Source organism: Sapajus apella, unplaced genomic scaffold, assembly GCF_009761245.1.
Source record: "Sapajus apella isolate SASKATOON/1434 unplaced genomic scaffold, GSC_monkey_1.0 scaffold25, whole genome shotgun sequence".
Classification (NCBI taxonomy): Eukaryota; Metazoa; Chordata; class Mammalia; order Primates; family Cebidae; genus Sapajus; species Sapajus apella.
Window position 1 is genome coordinate 19,331,386 of NW_022436965.1, and position 21,070 is coordinate 19,352,455.

General features: G+C 36.0%; 1 long non-coding RNA gene across 10 annotated transcripts in view; it reads left to right on the top strand.

The window, feature by feature from the left end:
• Positions 1-21,070, top strand: part of LOC116560157 — a 325,176-nt gene that overhangs the window by 81,574 nt on the left and 222,532 nt on the right. For all 10 annotated transcript variants that reach the window (XR_004272822.1, XR_004272831.1, XR_004272824.1 and 7 more), the window contains one exon: positions 1,978-2,128. This is a non-coding gene — a long non-coding RNA (uncharacterized LOC116560157). The remainder of the gene's footprint in view (positions 1-1,977; positions 2,129-21,070) is intronic.

A 21,070-nucleotide genomic window follows, 5' to 3' on the forward strand; every position in this document is an offset into this window, starting at 1 on the left:
ATCAGAATTTTTGTTACCCTTTGTTGGGAGCTGGGGTATAGTATAATAACTAGAAAGACATGCAAGGGAGCTTCTGGGAGTTGTGATGAGTTCTCATTTTTTATCTGTTTCCCCATTTACATGGATGCATTTACTTTGAGAATATTTAAGTTGTACAATCATGATTCATGTACAATTCTTTTTATTTTGAGAAAACCTATGAATGCACATGTAATTCAGTAAAGGAAGGGGGAAATACTCTGAAGGGAGTTTTATTCATTATGGGAAAACTACTTTTTTCCTGAAAAGGGATGAGAAAGAAGTTTGGAAATAGTTCATTTGAGCTTGACTTCCTTTAAAGGAATTTTTAAGAATTTGGGGGCTATTTCATGGAAATTGGAAATTTTTAAAAATCAATGTCTAGGCCTGGCAGAGTGGCTCACACCTGTGATCTCAACGCTTTGGGAGGCTGAGGCCGGCAGATCAGGAAGTCAAGAGATCAAGACCATCCTGGCCAACATGGTGAAACTCCGTCTCTACTAAAAATACAAAAATTAGCTGGGCATGGTGGCACACACCTGTAGTCCCAGCTACTTGGGAGGCTGAGGCAGGAGAATTGCTTGAACCCAGGAGGCGGAGGTTGCAGTGAGCCGAGATTGCACCACTGCACTCCGGCCTGGTGACGGAGCACAACTCTGTCAAAAAAAAAAAGAAAAAAGAAACAAATCAATGTCTAAGGGTTATTTACCTTTTCAGTCTTTCTAGAATTAGTTTTTATTCATGACTTCTGATTCTTGAGGCTTTTAGACTTGAATACTTTTTCTAAAATGAGACATTCCTTTTATTAATATTGACTAATGAAGAAAAATGTGGCCATTTACATGTTGCTCAGTGTAGCCTGTGATTTAGAGCACTGGAGAGTCCCAAGGATGGATCATTGTTTGATAAATGGAGTAGTTATTTAACACTGCATCTGCCTCCTGGTGCAAAGACTCAGAGGGAAAAGATGCAGGTGGTGAGTAGGCATTAAACTTTCTTAGAAACTAACAAACTTGAAAGATATGAACGGAAACCTTTGAAAACTCTGGGTTACTGAGAGAATAAAGGGAACCAGATTGAGAAGCCTGTGAAAGTAAACTCCAAAGAGGAATGCTAAGCACCAAAATAATCCATTCCTGGGAGACCCATTCAGGTAAGGGTAAACCCATAACACATAATCCCCCAGCCTGTTTTTACTTTGAACATGTTTCTAGAGGCTGGAAAACTATCTCAACTGACAAACTGATGCTTATAGCACAGTTAAGAATGTAATAATGTAGCGTGAGCTATAGATTCTATCCAAGAAACCAAGAAGCAGAGTAATAGACAATATAGGAGCTCTACAGTATAGCTAAGGTATTTCTTCAAAGCAGAGAATGGGTCTCCAATGAAATGCAAGACAGAATTTCCTAGTTGTTTCTTCTTATAAATAAACATAATCAACTGCCCATTTTTCAGATACAAATTACAGTGATGCACCTATAGATGTATTAATGTTCTCAGCAATGATCTTCAATCAGTTTGGTCCGATTTTTATCTTTGCAAAAAGAAATTTGGAAAGCAGAACTATCTTAATATTTTGTGAAGAAATTTATACTTTCTGTAGATTTTTTGCCATCTTTTAATGTGATGGGGAAACAGATTTTTTCAGGAAATGAGAACAAATAAAAATAAGACTTTTCCCTGGATTTACATTTATACTTTTTCCAGCAGATATAAAATCAGTGTGACAAATTAAAGGGAATGGTGCCCCTATTATACTTGTTACCTTAGTGCTCTTCTTGTAACCTGTGTGTCAGTTCTGTAGAGCTTGTTACAATCTTTAAATCCTCTAGAGAGGATTTAAAGTATATGGGAGGTTGAGCATAGGCTTCAACATATATTTCTTTCTGGAATCATCCTGATAACCACTGTTGTCAGGCATCACTAACAAAAATACTTCATCTTGTTCCTTAATAGGTTTGGATTATTGAGGTTTCAGGATGACTTAGTGACTCACCTGGCTCACAGAATCTTGGGAAATTTGATCGTCCTCAACATGGAGGTGGTATCCAGGAAGAGAGCAGTGCAATGTCCCCAGCCCGGCTTAAAGAAGAACATTTTGATAAAGGTTTATGTAAGTAAAAGTGCTTCCTTCATTTCAACAATTTCACAAATCCCTCTCAATTTGAACTCTCTTACCCATCATCCAACAACACATCACACCCACAGCAAACTGTGAGAATTATTATTTTTCTTGGAATAATAACCTTTCTGTTCCTCCTTTCCTGTTACAAATATTGTTCCCTGGCTAAAGGGTGGAAAGGTGGATAGCTCAGGTCTACCTATAGTATCTCATTTCATTAGTTACAGTGAATGGATCTAGGATGGGTACATGACCTAAGAAAAAGCACTCATAATCCTTCCCTGGAACTAAACACATTCTCTAAGTTTCCCAAGACAGGAGGATAGGAACCTGGGGCTGTTAGCAGAAGTGTGAAGAGAATGTGCTTGCAGAGTGAAGCCAAGTGGAGACAGTTGTCAGACAGAGAAAGAAGAAACCTTGTGGTTTTGAGTCTCTGGCTAAAGGTCCTGAGGCTCTGATTCTTGTATCTCTTATTTCACTTGTGTGAATTGCTCATGTATGCTCCAGAGCTGAATTTTCTTTTTCCACAAGCCAGTTAGAGTTTATTTCTGTCATTAGCAACTGAAGAAAGTCTTAATGAATAAAATAACATTATCAAGAATAATAGGAAGGCCAAAGTCAGTTGCTTCTAGTTTAGAGATACAGTAGTCCCCTCTAATCTCTGGAGGATAGTCCAAGACCTCCAATGGTTGTCTGAAGCCAGCGATGGTACCAAACCCTACACAGTCATACTTCAGTATCTGCAGGGCATTGGTTTCAGGACCCCTGTGGATAACAAAACCCACAGATGCTCAAGTTTCTTACGTAAAGTGATGTAGTATTTGTATATAGCCTATGCTTATCCTCCCATATACTTTAAATCCTCTCTAAATTACTTGTAATACCAAATACAAGGTAAATGCTATATAAATAGTTGTCATACTGTATTTTTTATTGTTCTATTTAAAAAAATACAGTTTGAATCCGCTGTTGGTTGAGTCCATGGATGTAGAACCTGTGGATGTGGAGGGCCAATTATATATACTGTTTTTTTTTCCATCTGCTGACCGAGATGGCTACTAAGTGACTAATGAGTGGGTAGGTGTGGATATGCTGAGCAAAGGGATGATTCACATCCTGAGGGGACAAAGTGGAACAATGTGAGATTTCATCATGTTAAACAGAATGACATATGTGATTGAAATCTTATGAACCGTTTATTTCTGGAATTTTCCCTGTACTGTTTTCAGACTCTAGTTGGCCACAGGTACTAAAACTATGAAAAGGGCCACAGCGGCTCATGCCTGTAATTCCAGCACTTTGGGAGGCTGAGGCTGGCGGATCACAAGGTCAAGAGATTGAGACCATCCTGGCCAACATGGTGAAACCCCATCTCCACTTAAAAATACAAAAATTAGCTGGGTGTGATGGCACGCGCCTGTAGTCCCAGCTACTTGGGAAGCTGAGGCAGGAGAATTGCTTGAACCTGGGAGGCAGAGGTTGCAGTGAGCCAAGATCGCGCCACTGCACTCCAGCCTGGCGCCTGGTGGCAAAGCAAGACTCTGTCTCAAGAAAAAAAAAAAAAGGCCACAGTGGATAAGGGGGTACTGCTGTATTTATTTCCACAATCAAATCCAAATGGCCTCTCTCTGTATGTGCTTGGTTATTGGATATTAAATAACTAGCATGAACCTTGTGATAATTTCCAAATAGCTGGGGCATACTATAAAGCTTTTCTCTGAGAGCTGTGCTTCTCAAACTTCAGAGTGTTCTTGTGTTCTCTGGGGCTAAGGATTTGCTTTTTTTTTTTCTTTTTTTTTAAAGTCTCAAATAGGACAAGATATCTACATTATGCCCTTAACTGGCATAAAGAAGACAGTAACACATCTGCTGTATTCTAAGTACTGTGTGAGGCAGGAGAAATTTAGTGTGTTTAAAAGTAGCTCAGACCTCAAGTTACTGATTGCTAAGAATATACAAAAATAATATCATTTACTGCATTTATTATTAGTTAAAAAATAATGGTTGATACAAATAATGGTTGATACTATGAGTAAATTGGGAATAAAAAAGTCTCTGTATGAATATATGCTTTAGTTTCTATGGAGTAGTAGAAATAACTTGGTAGGTGTATATTTAACTTTTTAAGGAACTGCCAGACCATCATCTAAAATGGTTCCATCATTTTGCATTTCCATCAGCTATTCCAGTTCCTCCACATCCTCACCAATCCTGAGTATGATCAGACTATTTAATGTTATACATTCTAATAGGCGTGTAGTGATGTGGTTTTAATTTGCATTTCCTTAATGACTAATTATATTGAGCATCTTTTTGTGTTCTTATTGGCCATACAGATATCTTTGATGAAGTGTGTGTTCAGATCTTTCCTGATTTTTAAAATTAGGTTGTTTGTTTTCTTATAACTGAGTTTTATGTGTTCTTTATAGATTCTGGATACAAATTCTTTTTTGGATATATGATTTGCAAATATTTTCTCCCAGTCTGTGGCTTGTCTTTTCATGTTCTTAACAGTGTCTTTCAAAGAGCAGAAATATTTAATTCTCATGAAGTGCCATCTGTCACTTTTGGGGGCCTGTTTAATGGATCACGTTTTTGGTGTCTTATCTAAGAAATCTTAGCATAATCTAAAGTCACAAAGATTTTCACCTATTTTTTCTTCAGAAGGTTCTATAGTTTTAGGATTTACATTTAGGTCTGTCATCATTTTTGAGTTTATACATGTGATAAAAAGTGTGATGATAGTCAGAGTTTGCATTTGAATATTCAACTGTTCCTGAACCAGATGTTGAAGAGTATCCCTTCTCCACAGAATCACCTTTGCATCTTTGTAGAAAATCAGTTATCTATATATGTGTGAATCTATTTTTAAACCCTATTATTTTCCATTGATTTATTTTTATATTTTTATGCCAATACCACACTGTCATGATTTATGTAGCTGTAAATAAGTCCCGACTTTAAAAGTTTATTCTATTCCAAAGATGTTTTGTTTTCTTTTCTTTGAAATTTCATATGAATTTTATACTCAGCTTGTCTATTTTTTAAAAAAGGCCTACTGGAAGTTTGAATCTATTGAATCTATCGATCAATTTGGGGAGATTTGATGTCTTAACTATATTGATTTATTTACTAACAAATACAATATCTCTCTTCATTTCCTTGGGTCTTCTTTAATTTCAGCAATATTTTATAGCTTTTAGTGTATAGGTTTTGTAAATCTTTTGTCAGCTTTATCCTTCAGTAGTTCATGTTTCCTGATGCTATTGTAAATGATATTTTTATTTCAGTTTATTTTTTGTTTCTAGTATATAGAAATAACATTTATTTTTGTTTATAATCTTGTATACTGTAATCTTGCTAAACTCACTTATTAGTTCTAGTAGCATTTTTGTAAATTCCATATGACTTTCTTCATAGATTGCCTTATTATATGTGAACAAATACAATTTCTTCCTTTCCAATCTGGACAACTTTCATTTATTTTTCTTAACAGTCTTCGCTGACTAGGTAGAGCCTCCAGTATAATGATACACAGAAGCGGTAGAGTGGGCATTTTTATTATCTTCTATTACTTAAGGGAACACATTTAATTTTTCACCATTAAGGATGATGTTAGCAATATATCTTTCATAGATTCCCTTTTTCAAGTAAAGAAAGTTCCAGTCCATTCTTAGTTTATTGAGACTTTTGATAATTAATGAACGTGGATATTGTCAAGTGCTTTTCCTAAATCTATTGAAGTGATACGTGGTTTAGTTTTTATAGTTTCATATGGTAAACTACATAAATTGATTTTTTACATTAAACCAACCTTGCATTCATGGAACAAACCCCACTTGTTCATGATATATTATTTCTTGTTTTGCATTGTTGCATTTGCTTGGATGAAGTATTGTTTAAAATTTTTGCATCTTTGTTTATAAATATTACATTTATCATTATCTTTCTTTATGTCTTTTTTTCTGGATTAGAATCCCAATAATACTAAAACCAAATAATAAATTGGGAAATATTATTTCCTCTTCAATTTTTCTGAAAGAGTTTGTACAGAATTGGTATTACTTCTTCCTTTCATGTTTGATAGAATCCTATAGATCAACAACTTAAATAAAATGGACCAATGTTTTTGATAGAAACAAATTACCAAAACTCCCTCCAGAAGAATCAAACAATTTGAACAGTTCTAGTCTTTGTTATAAGATATATAAAGGACACTTAATTTGTAGTTAAAAATCTTCACAAAGATTATAATTTCCCTCGGTAGGTGCAGTCTTTTTCTTCATATTTCTTGTACTTGGAATTAATTGAGCTTCTTGGATATTTGGGTTTACATTTTTAATCATTTTTTAAATGACCATTATTTCTTCAAGTATCTCTTTTGCATTTCCTTTCTGTCTTTCAGATACATCTATATTAGGCTGATTGAAGTTGCTTCATAGCTCACTGGTGCTGTTTTCTTTATTCTTTAAATTCTTTCTTCTCTATGCTTTATCTTGGGAAGTTTATTTTTGGTTTTGTATTCAAATTCACTTATATTTCCTTCTGTAAGGTCCTATCTGCTTCTAATTTCATCCAGTGTATTTATCATCAGACATTTTTGTTTTCATCACTACAAGTTTGATTAGGTTTTTAAAAATTTCTTTTATGTTTTTACATAATTCTCTGAAAATATGGAATGTAGTTACCGTAAATTTTTTTATATCCTTGTCTGCTAATTCAAACATGTGTGTCAGCTCTGTATCAATTTCAATAGACTGTTTTCTCTCCTCATCATGGATTCAATTTTCCTGCTTCTTTGCATTCCTGATAATTTTTGATTGGGTGCCAGACATTGTGAATTTTATTTTTCTGGGTACTGGTTATTTTTGTATTTTTCTAAGTATGTTTCAGTTTTCTTTTGGGGTGCAGTTAGGTTACTTAGAAACAGTTTATCTTTTTGTGTATGACTCTTAACATGTGTTACATGGGACCAAAGTATTATTTGATCCATTACTAGTTATTCCATACCACAGAGGAAAGATTATTCTGAGTACTCTTTTTAATTCATTGTGAATTATGACATTTTCCTATGGTGATAAGGGCAGATTCTCTTCCAGATGCTGCGTAATTGCCACATATTATTATCATTAAACTTTTCAGGTAGTTATTTCCCTAGCTTGGTTGGTTTCTTTACATGCATGCACTGATCAGTACTCTAAGGAATTTCTCAATGGAGACACTTTGCAAGTTCTTGGACTTCTTTTGTGCAGCTATGTACTTCCTGGTTCTCTGTGCTGTGAACTGTAGCTACCTTGGTCTCCCTGGACTCTTAGCTCTGTCTCTTCAACTCAGGGAATCCTGTGAACTCTACCTGGATTCTCTCTTCATGTGCTAAAAGCTGTCAACTCTCACAAGGCAGAAATCTGAGGTAATTGTTGGGTTCATCTTACTCATTTCCTGTTTCTCTGGGACCATTTTACTCTGTTCCTTAATATCCAGTATCTTAAAAATTATTGTTTCCTATACTTTGGTTATATTGGTTTTTCAATAGAAGATGCTAAATATTGTCATTATTATTCTTCCTAAATAGGAAGTGCGGGTCTTGTGACAAATTATATTTAAAAGCAATATAGCAGATGCTGAGAGGGTTTGAACAATTTATAATGACTCAAATATTTTTCCTACTCTAGTGTATACACCAGATTTGACATCATCCATTAAACACAGACTTACTAGAGCAATGAAGCAAATGATTCTTATTCATCACCCTCACCACTGCAATAGATTGAATAGAGAAGGAAAATTTGTTAAAGAGGTTCTAGGGAGAATTAAAGAAACACCTCTCTCCAGCAAAAAAGTTCAGGCCACCATTCCTTCAATTTTTGTAGTTTCTACAGAATTACAGAGTATTCATGACTTGATACTATAGAGTTGATCTAAATATTATAAAAGGAGTAACTATCACTGCATCTAAATTATTACAAAAGAAGTAATTATCACTGTATCATTTCAAGGAACAGAGAGCAAAAATTCTACATGTTGTCTTTTTTACTTTCTATCGAGGCTTGTGGGTCCTTAGTGTATTTCAAAGTGTTTATTTAAATCTCTCTGGTTGGTTGTCTCCTTGTGAGTGATAAGTAGTCCTGACTGTACCCCTAACCTTAAGTGTTTCTCATAGTAAGCAGGGCTTTCAAAGGTACTTCACCATCCTAATCCACTTCCCAGTATAAGTAAATTCTTCAGGGGAGCTCATACACTAGGTGTTTCCTTGCTCTGGGATCCATAGAGTGATTTATGGTTCCTTACAGGAGAAGTTTCAGTGAAGAGTTCTGTCATCCTTAGGCATACATTTTAAGGGTTGGACTTCCTATTTAAAGGCAATTAAATGAGGGACTTTACTGTTTTAGTTGGATTTTAGGTAAGCTATTCCTGTGGACAGTTTTTTGGTGTTTGCTATGGCCAAAGCTTTTCATTTACATTTGATATTCTTGTAATCTTGTGCTAGCCCCTTACCCCAAAAATATTATATTTTAAGCTCTCTGCCTTCCTAGATGGCAGAGTCATTAGCAAAACCCCTGAGACTAGTTTGGTCATTTTGAGCAACAGCAATTTTGCATCAGAGACTTTCATTTGGGTCTATAGAGAGGACCTTGATTTTTTAGGCCTCGGGTGCTCTTTTCTTTGATCAGTTTTTCAGCTTCGGTTGGTTCATCATGTTTTCTTTCATTCCTCTTCCACCAACTCAGGGATTTGTCTAGTGTCCAGTATAGAGAAGTAGGATTAAAAATGGCTCAGTCAAGCTGAGGAGAACTGAATTAGAAGGGGCTGAGTCTGATTAGGATGCTAAGTTGTGAAATGGTATCTACTTACAAAGGTGTAATTTGTATAACAAAATGGTCATTAATGTCCTTGCCACCTAAACACTTTTGAGATGGCCTGTTAGAGAATAAGAGAATATGTGGGGATAAAGGAAAAGGGTTGTTGTCCCAAAGTGTGCTGTAAGGGAGAATCACTTGATCCCATGAGGAGCTGGTAATAAAAGACAAGAAACTTTCTATTTGATTGTGCCCTGGTGAATTTGATCAATTACATAATCATGTTTTCTCTACCCTAAAATATGAACAATATTTTTTATTCCACTTCCAAAGTGCCTTTTCCCTCAAAATTATTCTTAGCCAAATAACTGCATTTGCTAAAACCAACTGGAATTTGTAGTATACTGGCAAGAAAGTCACATATATTTATCTTTATTTTGAATTAAAATTGCATTAATTCTCTTTTAAATCCTACGTGAAAATATGCGTGTTAGTTTCCTATTCCCATTGTAACAAATTACCACATATACAATGCAGATTTGTTATCTTATCCTTCTGGAGGCCAGATGTTTGAAATAAATTTTAATTGGGTACAGTCAAGGTGCCAGCCGGATTGGTTCTTTCTGGAGGCTCTAGGGGAGAATTCATTTATTGGTGTCTTCACCTTCCAGAGACCATTTACATCCTTGGGATCATGGCCATATTCCTATATCTTCAAAGCCAGCTGTGTAGTATCTTCATATCCCTTTCATTCTATCCTTCATCCGTTATCACATCACTTTCCATCTCCCTCATCTCCTGCCTCCCTCTTAAGAGAACCCCTATGATTATATTGGGCCCGCTTGCATAATCCAGCATAACATGTTTATCACAAGTTATTTAATTTAATCACACCTGGAAAGTCTCTTTTGCCATATAAAGCAATATTCACAGGCACCAAGAATTAGGACGAAGGCATCTTGGGAGGCCACAGTTCAGCCTACCAACACATGATATTTGGAGAAATGGGAATATACTCAGGAGTGTGCTGGCTCCATATGTACCTTCATGTAGCACTCTAGCCTTTTCCCACATGACCTCATTCTTTTGCCTTATATTAAATGCCTCACAGGATCAACTGTATTCCCTCTCTAAAAATAGAGCTTGGAATACCATTTGTTGCTTGACATTGTTTACTGTTACTTCATTTGCATGTAGTTTTGCTGCTGATTAAAATGCTTACTTTTTTTCCCTAAGATTCTCACTCATCTAGTTATTTTTAAAAAGTATTGAACATCTTTCATGATCCAAATACTACATTAGGCAATAGATATGCAAAAATACATAGAATTTGGCCCTAACCTTTAGGAGGCTTATGGTCTAGAGGAAGAAGTAGAGGCTTACTCAAGTTTTTTCATTCAGCAAATAGCAAACTTGGATCCAAGTACAGATTTGATGTCAGAGAAATGACTCATTTAGTAAATGTAACTATTTGGAATATTGCTGCATAAAAGGTAGGAAGTGTCTCAGCTCTGGATGACTTCCAGTGAAAAATCCAAACACTTTGTGAATCTAATTCCAGCTTCTCAGAATCCTATTTACTCTTATACACAATTCTACTAATTCATTTTCTCATTCAATGACCCACTGGGAGCAGAAAGTAAGACTAGGTACTTGTTGGGTGTAGGGGAGGGAGGTAGGTGGAAAGAAGAGGGTTGGACAAAGTGATAGCAGTGGCAGAATAGAGACATCTGAAAGCTTAACAGTGAGTGAGAAAAAATGCTGCAGAAAACCAACAGAAGCAAGGGTAGAATTTTTAGAGTTTTTATAGGTAGTACCTCACTTACTTCCAAAAAATTAGAAACAACTCTATTAACTCAGTATTCTCCAGTGACATTTCTGGCTTAGAGTATAGTTATCTGGTACTCATTGATCCTACTGCTTTTCCATTCCCCCAATCTCTTCTGTCTTTACTTCCCTCTTTAACCAGCTTTAGTTCCATTAGTAAATTTTAATAATTCCCCTGGCAAACATCCATAATGCCCTTGTCTATCAACTACTTTCCCATATTTTCCTAGATTTAACTTACAAAGTTGAACATAACTGTCTGTTTCCTGCCTGCCCCCATACAACTGAATATGGCTGGAGAAAAACACACAGCCATACTGATTGGTCTCATTTTATACTTATATTCTTGTTCATCGATTCACTTACAATTTCACTGAGAAAATAGGTTTAATCTGAATTGAAGCCCCAACATCTGGCAATTTTGTATTTATACACCATCTGCAGCTGTACCATAAATCCAACCTGCTCTCATATTGGTTTGGATATATTGGATTTTCTGGGTTTACCTTCTTGGTGTTTGTTGATTTCTCCTCATTTTTCCAATCTTTAAATATTGGAGTACCCTAAGGGCTTGGTTCTTGTATTTCTTCTCCTCTCTACCTCTTTTCAGACTTTACATAATGTAGTAAAACAGAGGTCTTTATATTATATTTATGTCCTAATGACTTACAAATTAATATCTCTAATCTAGAATTTTCACTGAGCTCCAAATCAATATTCTTTAGCTCCTACTTGTATTTTAACTTTAACACTTCATATATATCTCAAACTTGATATGTCTAGAATGAGTCTTGGTATTTGTCCTTCCCTCTACTACACCTACTCTTCCCACCATAGTAGTGACTCCTCACTGAAAAAAAAATTGGTTCAAGTATGTCCTACATACTCTTTGTGAGGTCCAGAAGCATATAATACATTTTAGAAAGATTTTAATGCAGAATGCTTAAAATCATCTTTTGAGAGGTTGAAGACCTATCTTTAACTTTTGGAAACATTCACAGACCTCAAACATTATTCGGACCATGGGAGTCATGGGCACAGAGACTGGCTGAACAGAGTAATGTAGAATTAGCAAGCTCTGAGATGGCAGCAGAGAGCTTTTAGTTCTGCTTCATGGCTTCAAGCAATATTACTTGGCTTCCTTAAACCCCAGTTTCCACATCTGCAAAATTACACTTGACTTCTGAGATCCATTCTGTGTCAAGAGAAACCAATGTGTCTATGATGTACAAGATCTCCCTGGTCCAGTGGTTCTCATTTGTGGTCTCTGGACCACCACCAGCAGCATCACCTGGAAACAGATTAGAAATATAAATTCTCAGGCTTCAGTCCAGATATGCTGAATTAGGAACCCTGAAGGTTGGTCAGTCCCAGCAATCTGTATATAACAAGTCCTCCCAGACAATTCTGATGCATGCTAAAGTTTGAGAACCACTACTGTGTTCTGTCACAGGTATCTCACAGAGCAGGGACCTGGCTTCAAGTGCCTTAGTTACACCTTGATGATCCTGGATATATGGAGAGGAATTGTTCAGTTTCAAGACGTATGACAATTTCTATTCATGACTCTTAACCCTGAAATTTTACTAGAAAAGTTTTTAAAAGTATTATTCAGACTTTTATTTAGACTTTGAAAAATGGGTTCACTTTTGTAAGTACATGAAGGAGGGTTTGGACCTATAAGGATGATATAAAGAGTTGCAAAATGAGACATGAGGAAACATGAAAGATAACGAGACTTTCTAACCAAGAAAAAGAATCAAAAGAGATTTAAGAGCATGTAGACTTTATATTTTGATACAAAACATCTAAACTGTGGATAAAACAGAAGAAAAATCTTAAACGGTGATATAAAGGATTCAAAATAGCTATAAAGAAGAATACTCTGTGTTTAAAAGATGTAGTAGAATCTGTGTCCTTAATATCTACGCTATCCTAGAAAAAAAAAAAGGATTATAATCTCACCTGAAGGCAAGAGAATTATTCCTGTGAATCTCAGGACTATTCTTCCTTAGTATATCAAGTCTTCTAGATGATTGATTCTCAAACTTGCCCGAGCATCAGAATCACCTATATTGTTGTTGTTGTTGTTATCATTATTATTAATAGGGATTCTTGGGCATCACTTTAAAAAAGAATCTGTCATTTTTTAAAATTTATATTTTAGGTTCAAGGGTACATGTGCAGGTTTGTTATATAGGTAAACTCATGTCATGAGGCTATGATATACAGATTATTCCGTCACGCAGGTAAGAAGCATAATACCTGATAGGTAATTTTTCAGTCCTCACCCTTCTCCCACCCTCCATCCTCAAAAAGGTTCGGACGGTGTCTGTTGTTCCCTTCTTTATGACCATATACACTTTAGCTGGAGATATAACAATGTACTATAGCAATTTAGGTTATAGAATTTAATGTATTAAATTATTTTCTAAAAACTTTGAATCATGTAAGTAATCACGTCTTGTCTGTGAGGATTGTGTTCCAAGACCCCCAGTGGATGCCTGAACCCATGGATATCATCAAACCCTATATATACTATGTTCCTTCCTGTACATAGGAACCTATCATAAAGTATAATTTATAAATTAGGCACAGTAAGAAATTAATAACTGATAGCAAAATATTAAATTAAAACAATATAATATAATAAAAGTTACATGAATGTGGTCTCTTTCAAAATATCTTATTGTACTATATACTCATCTTTTTTCTTGAGATGAAGAAAGGATGAAGTGGGATGGTGCATTATTTCATATGCTAGTCAGAATGGCTGCTATTTAAAACGTGTATTGTTTATTCCTAAAATTTTTTATTTCATATTTTCTGACCATAGTTGACTGCAGGTAAATGAAACCAAAGGAAGCAAATCCATGTATAAGGGAGATTACTAAGTTTTGTATGTGAAAAAACATTTTTAATGTTTTAGTATCAATAACTTTAACATGTACAAAAGTAGAGAGGCTAACACAATGAGCCTCCTTGCTACCTTAGCTTCACTAGTCATCAACTCAGGTTACTTTTGTTTCATCTACATTTCTACCTCCTGTCATTCAATTATCATGAAGCAAATCTCAGACATCATGTCATCTCATTAAAACAAACTTTCTTAAGTATGTTTAAAATGTAAGGATCATTAACAAAATTCATAAGTAAAATATTTTTACATCCATGAAGAGTAAAAAAATATTTCCTTAATATAGTCAAACCTCTTTGTTTTTCTGATTATCTTACATATTTTTTTAATAGTTGATCAATTTTTTTTGTCTGAATCAGGATCCAAACAAGGTTTACACATTGAATGTAGTGATCATGTTTTATATCTCTTTTAAATTTTGGGTTCTTCCTTGTTCTCTTTCTTTGCCATTTATTCGCTGAAGAAATCTGGTGTTTTGTTCTATGAAATTTTTCACCTTCTGGATTTTATCCAAAAACTTTATAAGATTTTAAATGATCAAGCCTGAAAAAGTCTAGCAGAATAGATTAAGGAAATAGCTATCTTAGTGACAAATCACTATGAAAACCCTATAGAAGCAAATGGTCTATTCATTTCAGTGGTCATCCAAATTGGTGCTGACTTTCAAAATTTAAATATTTAACACTGTTTTGGGATCCAAAATTCAGGAATGTATCATGGTAAAGGTGTAGATTATGAAAATAATATATATACACACACACATATATATTTGTTGTGTATAGATGATATCATTTGGCCCTGTGTCCCCATCCATATCTTATCTTGAGTTGTGATCCCCATGTGTCAAGGGACAAACTTAGTTTCCCTCATGCTGTTCTCCTGAAAGTGAGGCTCACAAGATCTGATGGTTTTAAAAGCGGCAGTTTTTCCTGTGCTCACACTTCACTTCTCTCTTCTGTTGCCATGTGAAGAAGGCATGGCAATCACCTCCCACCATGATTGTAAGTTTCCTGAGACGTCCTTAGCCATGTAGAACTGTGAATCAATTAAACCTCCTTCCTTTATAAATTACCCAGTCTTAGATAGTATTTTTATAGTAGTGTGAGAATGGACTAATACAATGGATATATACATTCACTGGCATACATACATATATTTGTATTTCATGAGAGAGTGTGTGTGTGTGTGTGTATGTGTGTGTAAATATATGAATTAAAGGCTTGTTTTCATTTTTCTTGAAAATTTTATCCAGTCAATAAATAAAAGCTTTGACTGAGCCTACATTTCTGCTGGTAAACAAGATAGAAACCCATATATTCCAAACCTCTTTTGCTGTTAAAGGGATTTCTTTCAACCCTAAAATATATATTCATGCTTTCCCTGAATTACAACTATTTTGGATATAGACCAAATTTTTTGATATATGATAAATAAACATTTCATCCTGTCATAACCATCTTGCTTATATTCAAAATAAACAGTATACATTATTTGCAAATATTGTAAATGTTAGTTATTCATGGCTATAGAAGCAAGACAGAATTGCTTCTCCACTACCCTAGTAGCCTCCCAACTAATCTTCCTGCTTCTATTTCCACCACTCTCTCCAACTTATTTTCCAAATGGCTGACAAAATGATGTTTTTGTGCTTAATTCTGGTTAGCAAAATAAGAATTTTTTTAAACTTACAAATACAGAGATAAATTTTAGAAAGAAAAATAGATAAAATGGTTAAAAGTAGTTCTTTAGAGTTGAAATCAGGATGGGATTTTTTCTAATTATTATAATATAATTGCTGTAATATCATTTGGTGTTTTGTACACATGTATTATACATGTGTTATTTTGGCAAAATAACTTTTTTTTCCAAGAAACAAAGTTGTAACTGGTGCATCCCTGATGAGGATATTCACTACCATCCTGCCACCTCAGTCTGGGGGCAGCTTTAAATTATCCTTCCCAAGTCCTGTGTCTTCAGCTTTTCCTTCAATCCTAAAAATTTCTTTTTAGTTGGGGTTGATTTCTGTTGTTTGCAACCAAAGAACTCTGATTGATATACATGGAGAAATGTGCATCTCATCTTACATCTCTCCAGTGGATTCCCACTGCCTACAGAACAGTCAAGGGCCTTGGCTGGCCATCCGAGGACCTTCAGGACCAGACCTCTCTTCTTGCCCTCAGTTCTTTGTCTCCACTCTTGTTTTTAGGGGAGCCAGTCACTGATACTGGCTGTGCAGCTATGGGTTTGCTAGGCTCTCCCTTTTTTTCTGGAGTGATGTTTCTCCTTTCTTTGGCAGATTGTTATTCACTTTCAATCCTTGGTTCAGGTATCAGCTCCATCACAAAAGCACCACCGAGTCCTTAATTTGTGCTCCTGTAGAGCCCATATGTACCTCTACTTACTATTCCCTGCCAAAGATTGATATTATTCTTTATGTATCTGTCTTTTCCCTCAGACTCTAAGTTGATCAAGAGCACAGCTTCGTTTATTTTTATAGTTCCAATGCCTCCTATATCCCATCACACTCAAATTTAAATTTTTTGTGAGCTGAAATGGATACTTCTGAATCATAAAAGGAGTTAAATTATATATTACATAATTGATTTGAATATTCAAAAATTTGCATGTTAGTTTTCTTAAAAACCTTTATCCAAAAAAAGGTACTTTAAAAGATACTAAAGTTAACAACACTCAAAAATCAAGTCAGCTCTGCTATGTATGATGGCTGCTCTTTAATGGTTAAAGAGTAAACTTCTATTGAGCTTTTGGGGAGAAATTATCAGGCTCTCCTTGACTGTACCTCCATGACAACATGGCAACATCAGTATGATCTATGTAAACATATACTAAAATCTGAACGTCTGGGGATCTGTCCTTGTTCGCATTCATTTGCTAGAGCTGCTGTAATATGGTACCACAAACTGAGTGACAGACAAAATAAATACATTGGCTTATAGTTCTGGAGACTAGAAGTTCTAAACCACAGTTTCAGCAAAACAAAATTCAATTCATAATAAGTGTCTACTATGATCTCCGGCCACTCTTCATTCCCTGGTTACACTGGCTTTCATTCTGTTCCTAGAACAGGTCAATGGATTGACCTTCTCACTCTCATGGATTTGGTACTTCCTATTCTTTATATTTGGAAAATTCTTTACCTTGTCTACTATAATCTTCTTTAGATCTTAGGGCCAAGCCAGAGAGTTTGGCCCTGACCACTCTATCAAGGGATGTCCCTCTACCCACCTGCTATTAGTCTATTTATTTCTGCATAACCCCTACCACTTCCTAATATCATGTTATTTTATGTGTTTGCTTCTTGTATCTAGAATGGAGGTTCCAGGAGCACAAAGATCTCACCTTGCTTCTTCTTGATGCACCCTCAACACCTAAGAGTACCAGTTGTATAGTAGAGGCCCAGTAAAGAATGATTGTGTTATATTGAATTAAAGATACTCACAAGTAATGTATAAAGACAATCATTTGGAGTCACATAAACAGATAGCATAAAAATTTACCAAGGAAACAGGAAAACTGAGGATGTTACCAGGAGTTATTTTTTTCAAATATAGAAACACCACTAAGCCTCCCTTCTCCCGTCACTCAATGTTGCCTTGGATCACATGTCACTTTTTTTTTTTTTAACATAGCCTCCACTGACCACACTATTTAAGATTACATTTCCCTACCCCAGCCAATATAAGTCTTCATTGTTCTATTGTTCCACAATACTTGTCACTTCTAAAATACGCTTATTCATGCTGCTTTTTAAAATTGCTCTTCTCTCTTTTCAGTAGAGACCTTAGTCAGTTTTTTTCATTGAAGTTGCAAAAGAATTTAGAACAGTGCCTGCTACCTAGTAGACGCTCAATAAATACTTGTAGATGGCTGATTGAGAAGTGCTGCCTTGCCCTTTCAGGTTCCAAATTGTTTACGTGGGCACTATGGCAACAATAGAGGCTTATTTGTATATGAAAATGTAAAAGAAAATTCCAGATTAAAGAAGAGAGAATTTGAATCAATATGGTGTGCACATTGCTCAGTGTTTTTATACAAGTTCTTTCTTTCTTTTTTTTTTTTTTTGAGACGGAGTTTCGCTCTTGTTGCCCAGGCTGGAGTGCAATGGCGCGATCTCGGCTCACCGCAACCTCCGCCTCCTGGGTTCAGGCAATTCTCCTGCCTCAGCCTCCTGAGTAGCTGGGATTACAGGCACGCGCCACCACGCCCAGCTGATTTTTTGTATTTTTAGTAGAGACGGGGTTTCACCATGTTGACCAGGATGGTCTCGATCTCTTGACCTCGTGATCCACCCGCCTCGGCCTCCCAAAGTGCTGGGATTACAGGCGTGAGCCACCGCGCCCGGCCCTATACAAGTTCTTTCTATCCTTTCTTAACATTTTGATGTTTATTGGTCCCCACATACTAAGTTCTCATTGGCTTAAGTGAATCCTACAGGAGCTTTGTTGGTCCTGAACTCCGGGCTCACTTGTGCCTTGACCGTAATTGAAGTTTTTGTCATTCTCTAGGCCGAGTGGTTAGTGGTTAGCAGTCAGTGCAGTCTCTAGCCAGGCCTATTATATTTCCTTTTTCTAAAGACTTTTTTTCCCCCACCATACCAACATAAAAGTCCTCCCAACAGTCCAGACCAACCTTTGTCTTAATGGAGTCTGAAGTTCACTCCCCTGTTTATGATGTGTAACAACTGAAGTGGGAGATATAAAGTTTGCAGCTATTATGTAATCAAAAACATTTGTGTTTTCCCAAAAAGGAAGGAGGAGGCAAGAAGGGGATGGGGAGATGGGGAGGAGTGGGGGAGACAAAAAGGAAAACCCCCAGATTTGGAAGCTCAGAGCCTGTGCTGTGAGCAGGAAGTTGAAACTCATCCAGCTGTCACATAAAAACAAAAGAAAAATACTTCATGTATTCAATCATTATTAAGGTTTTGCATTTCTATTTCCCACGTTATTGGCCAGCCAATATATATTGGTTTTCAAATGCTAGCATTTTAAGAGCAGTACAAATATTTGCTTTTAAGATAAAAATTGCTTCATTTCTGAAGGTCATAAAAACAAAAATTCATATGGTAAAAGAGAAAAAACATGTTACTCTCACCCTCACCTCCAAGCACTCTTTACTGACACCAGAGTCCTCTAATGCTAATTTGGAAGGGCACTTTCTAGATGGAGGGTCGCTGTAGGCTGAGCCAGCAGTGCACCAGTCCCAAAAATGTTTTTTAGTAATAAAGTATCCAATTTCCAGTGATGGTGTAGAGATAAATAGGATTTTGAGGCTAGCAGATGATTGCCCTTTGGGCTGCCAGCACATGCTTCTTTTATAGAGATGAGGTCTCTTGAAGCCAAACTGAAAGATGGGAAATTTGGGGAAGGAAAAGTTTTCGTGGGCATCTTTCTTTTTTAGCTTCTCTGTATGAATAAGGAAACCACAATTGGAATTGAAATATTAAATTTATGAATCTTAGCACTGTGAAGTGTTAGGACTAGAAAATACTAAAGAAAGCAAAGGCCTAATTCTGTATTTTGCAGTTGAGAAACTTGGAACACAGAGAAATGCTGTGACTTTGCCAAGGTCACAAGACTGTTCAGCATCTGAGCCAAGCTTCAAACTCATTCATACAGTTGTTTGAAAATACACATTGAATGTAAATGTTCTGATTGTGATTTACTCATTTTCTGTCTTTGGTCATCTAATAAGTATCCTTGTGCTGTCCTCTAAAAGCTTATAGAAAGATTATTTACTACTTCTGGAGGAGAAAACTCACATATCACCGTTTAGTCTATTTACCTCATTTCTATAAAAGACTATCTTGAGAACATGTTTTATATACTCCAGGTCCACATAAACATAAAATTTGATCCCTTATGAATAGAAATGTTTGTGGTGGATTCTTAAAAGGCAGCAGTGTTCTGATGCAGCTTTCCCACAGGAAAGAGTTCCCAAATTCCTGTCAGTGCCAATTTCTCTCGAAATTAAGACTTTATTTATTTCACCCTTACTGTCATTTTTGCCCATTCACCATACCCCCAGTTGAAGTTCTGCCTCTCTTTAGATACTTCCTTCTTATCTCGTTATTCAGCACCTTTTTGGCTTCAGACCGAAATTGTTCTCCAAGAAGACTAAATAATTATGACGCTCATTGTTACCTCTTTACTGCCTTTAGTCACTGATTGGCATGTTTTTGTTTATCCAGGTCCTGACACACAGGGTCCTGCTAAGTTGTCCTGAGCTTAACATCTTCTTTCTGTTAATACATCCTAAATTCTTGACACTTTTTTCTTCCCTTTTGCTTTCTATATTTATTACGTTTGAAATAAACACAAACAAAATTATACATCAATAAACTTGATCCCTATAACTCTTGCATATATGCATGTGTGCAGTTTTAACAAATGATAACACAAATGCTTGTGTATATGCCATTGAGTTTAAGAAATAGAATATTGCCAGACACGGTGGCTCACACCTGTAATCCCAGCACTTTGGGAGGCCGAGGTGGGCAGATTACCTGAGGTTAGGAGTTAGAGACCAGGCTGACCAACGTGGAAAAACTCCATCTCTACTAAAAATACAAAATTAGCCAGGTGTGATGGTGCATGCCTGTAATCCCAGCTAGTTGGGAGGCTGAGGCAGGAGAATCGATTGAACCCAGGAGGCGGAGGTTGCGGTGTGCCTAGACAGCACCGTTGCACTCCAGCCTGGGCAACAAGAGTGAAACTCTGTCTCAAAAAAAAAAAAAAAAAAAAAAAAGAAAGGAAGAAATAGAATATTGTTGACGTTGTTGAAGCCATTATAGGCTCCTCTTGATTGTGTCTGCCTCCCTTCCAAATAATTATTATTCCATTGCTTTTTAAAATAATTGTATTATTTATGCATATGCTCCTAAGAGATGTTTAGTTTTGCTTTTGTTGAGGTTTAAAAACATGGCACCAGATGTATATAGACTTTTGTGACTTGCACGTTACTTAGTTTTCATTGCAATGAGGAATTCCATTATATGACTATTTCACAAATTATTCATACTTTCTACTTTTGATTGATAGATATTTGGGTATTCCGAGTTATTCGCTTTCACAAAAATTGCTGTTAGAAACATGTTTATTCATGTCTCCTGGCTTCTTCATTAAAAATTTTCTCTAGAGTATAAAACCAAGAGTAAAGTTTATTTTTACATTATAGGCTATAAGTATTTTCTTTTTTTTTTTTCTTCCCATTTATTTATTTTATTGCATTTTACGTTTTGGGGTACAGGTGAAGAACATGCAAGATTGTTGCATAGGTACACATGTGGCAGTGTGGTTTGCTCCCTTCCTCCCCATCACCTATATCTGGCATTTCTCCCCATGCTATCTCTCCCCAACTCCCCACCCT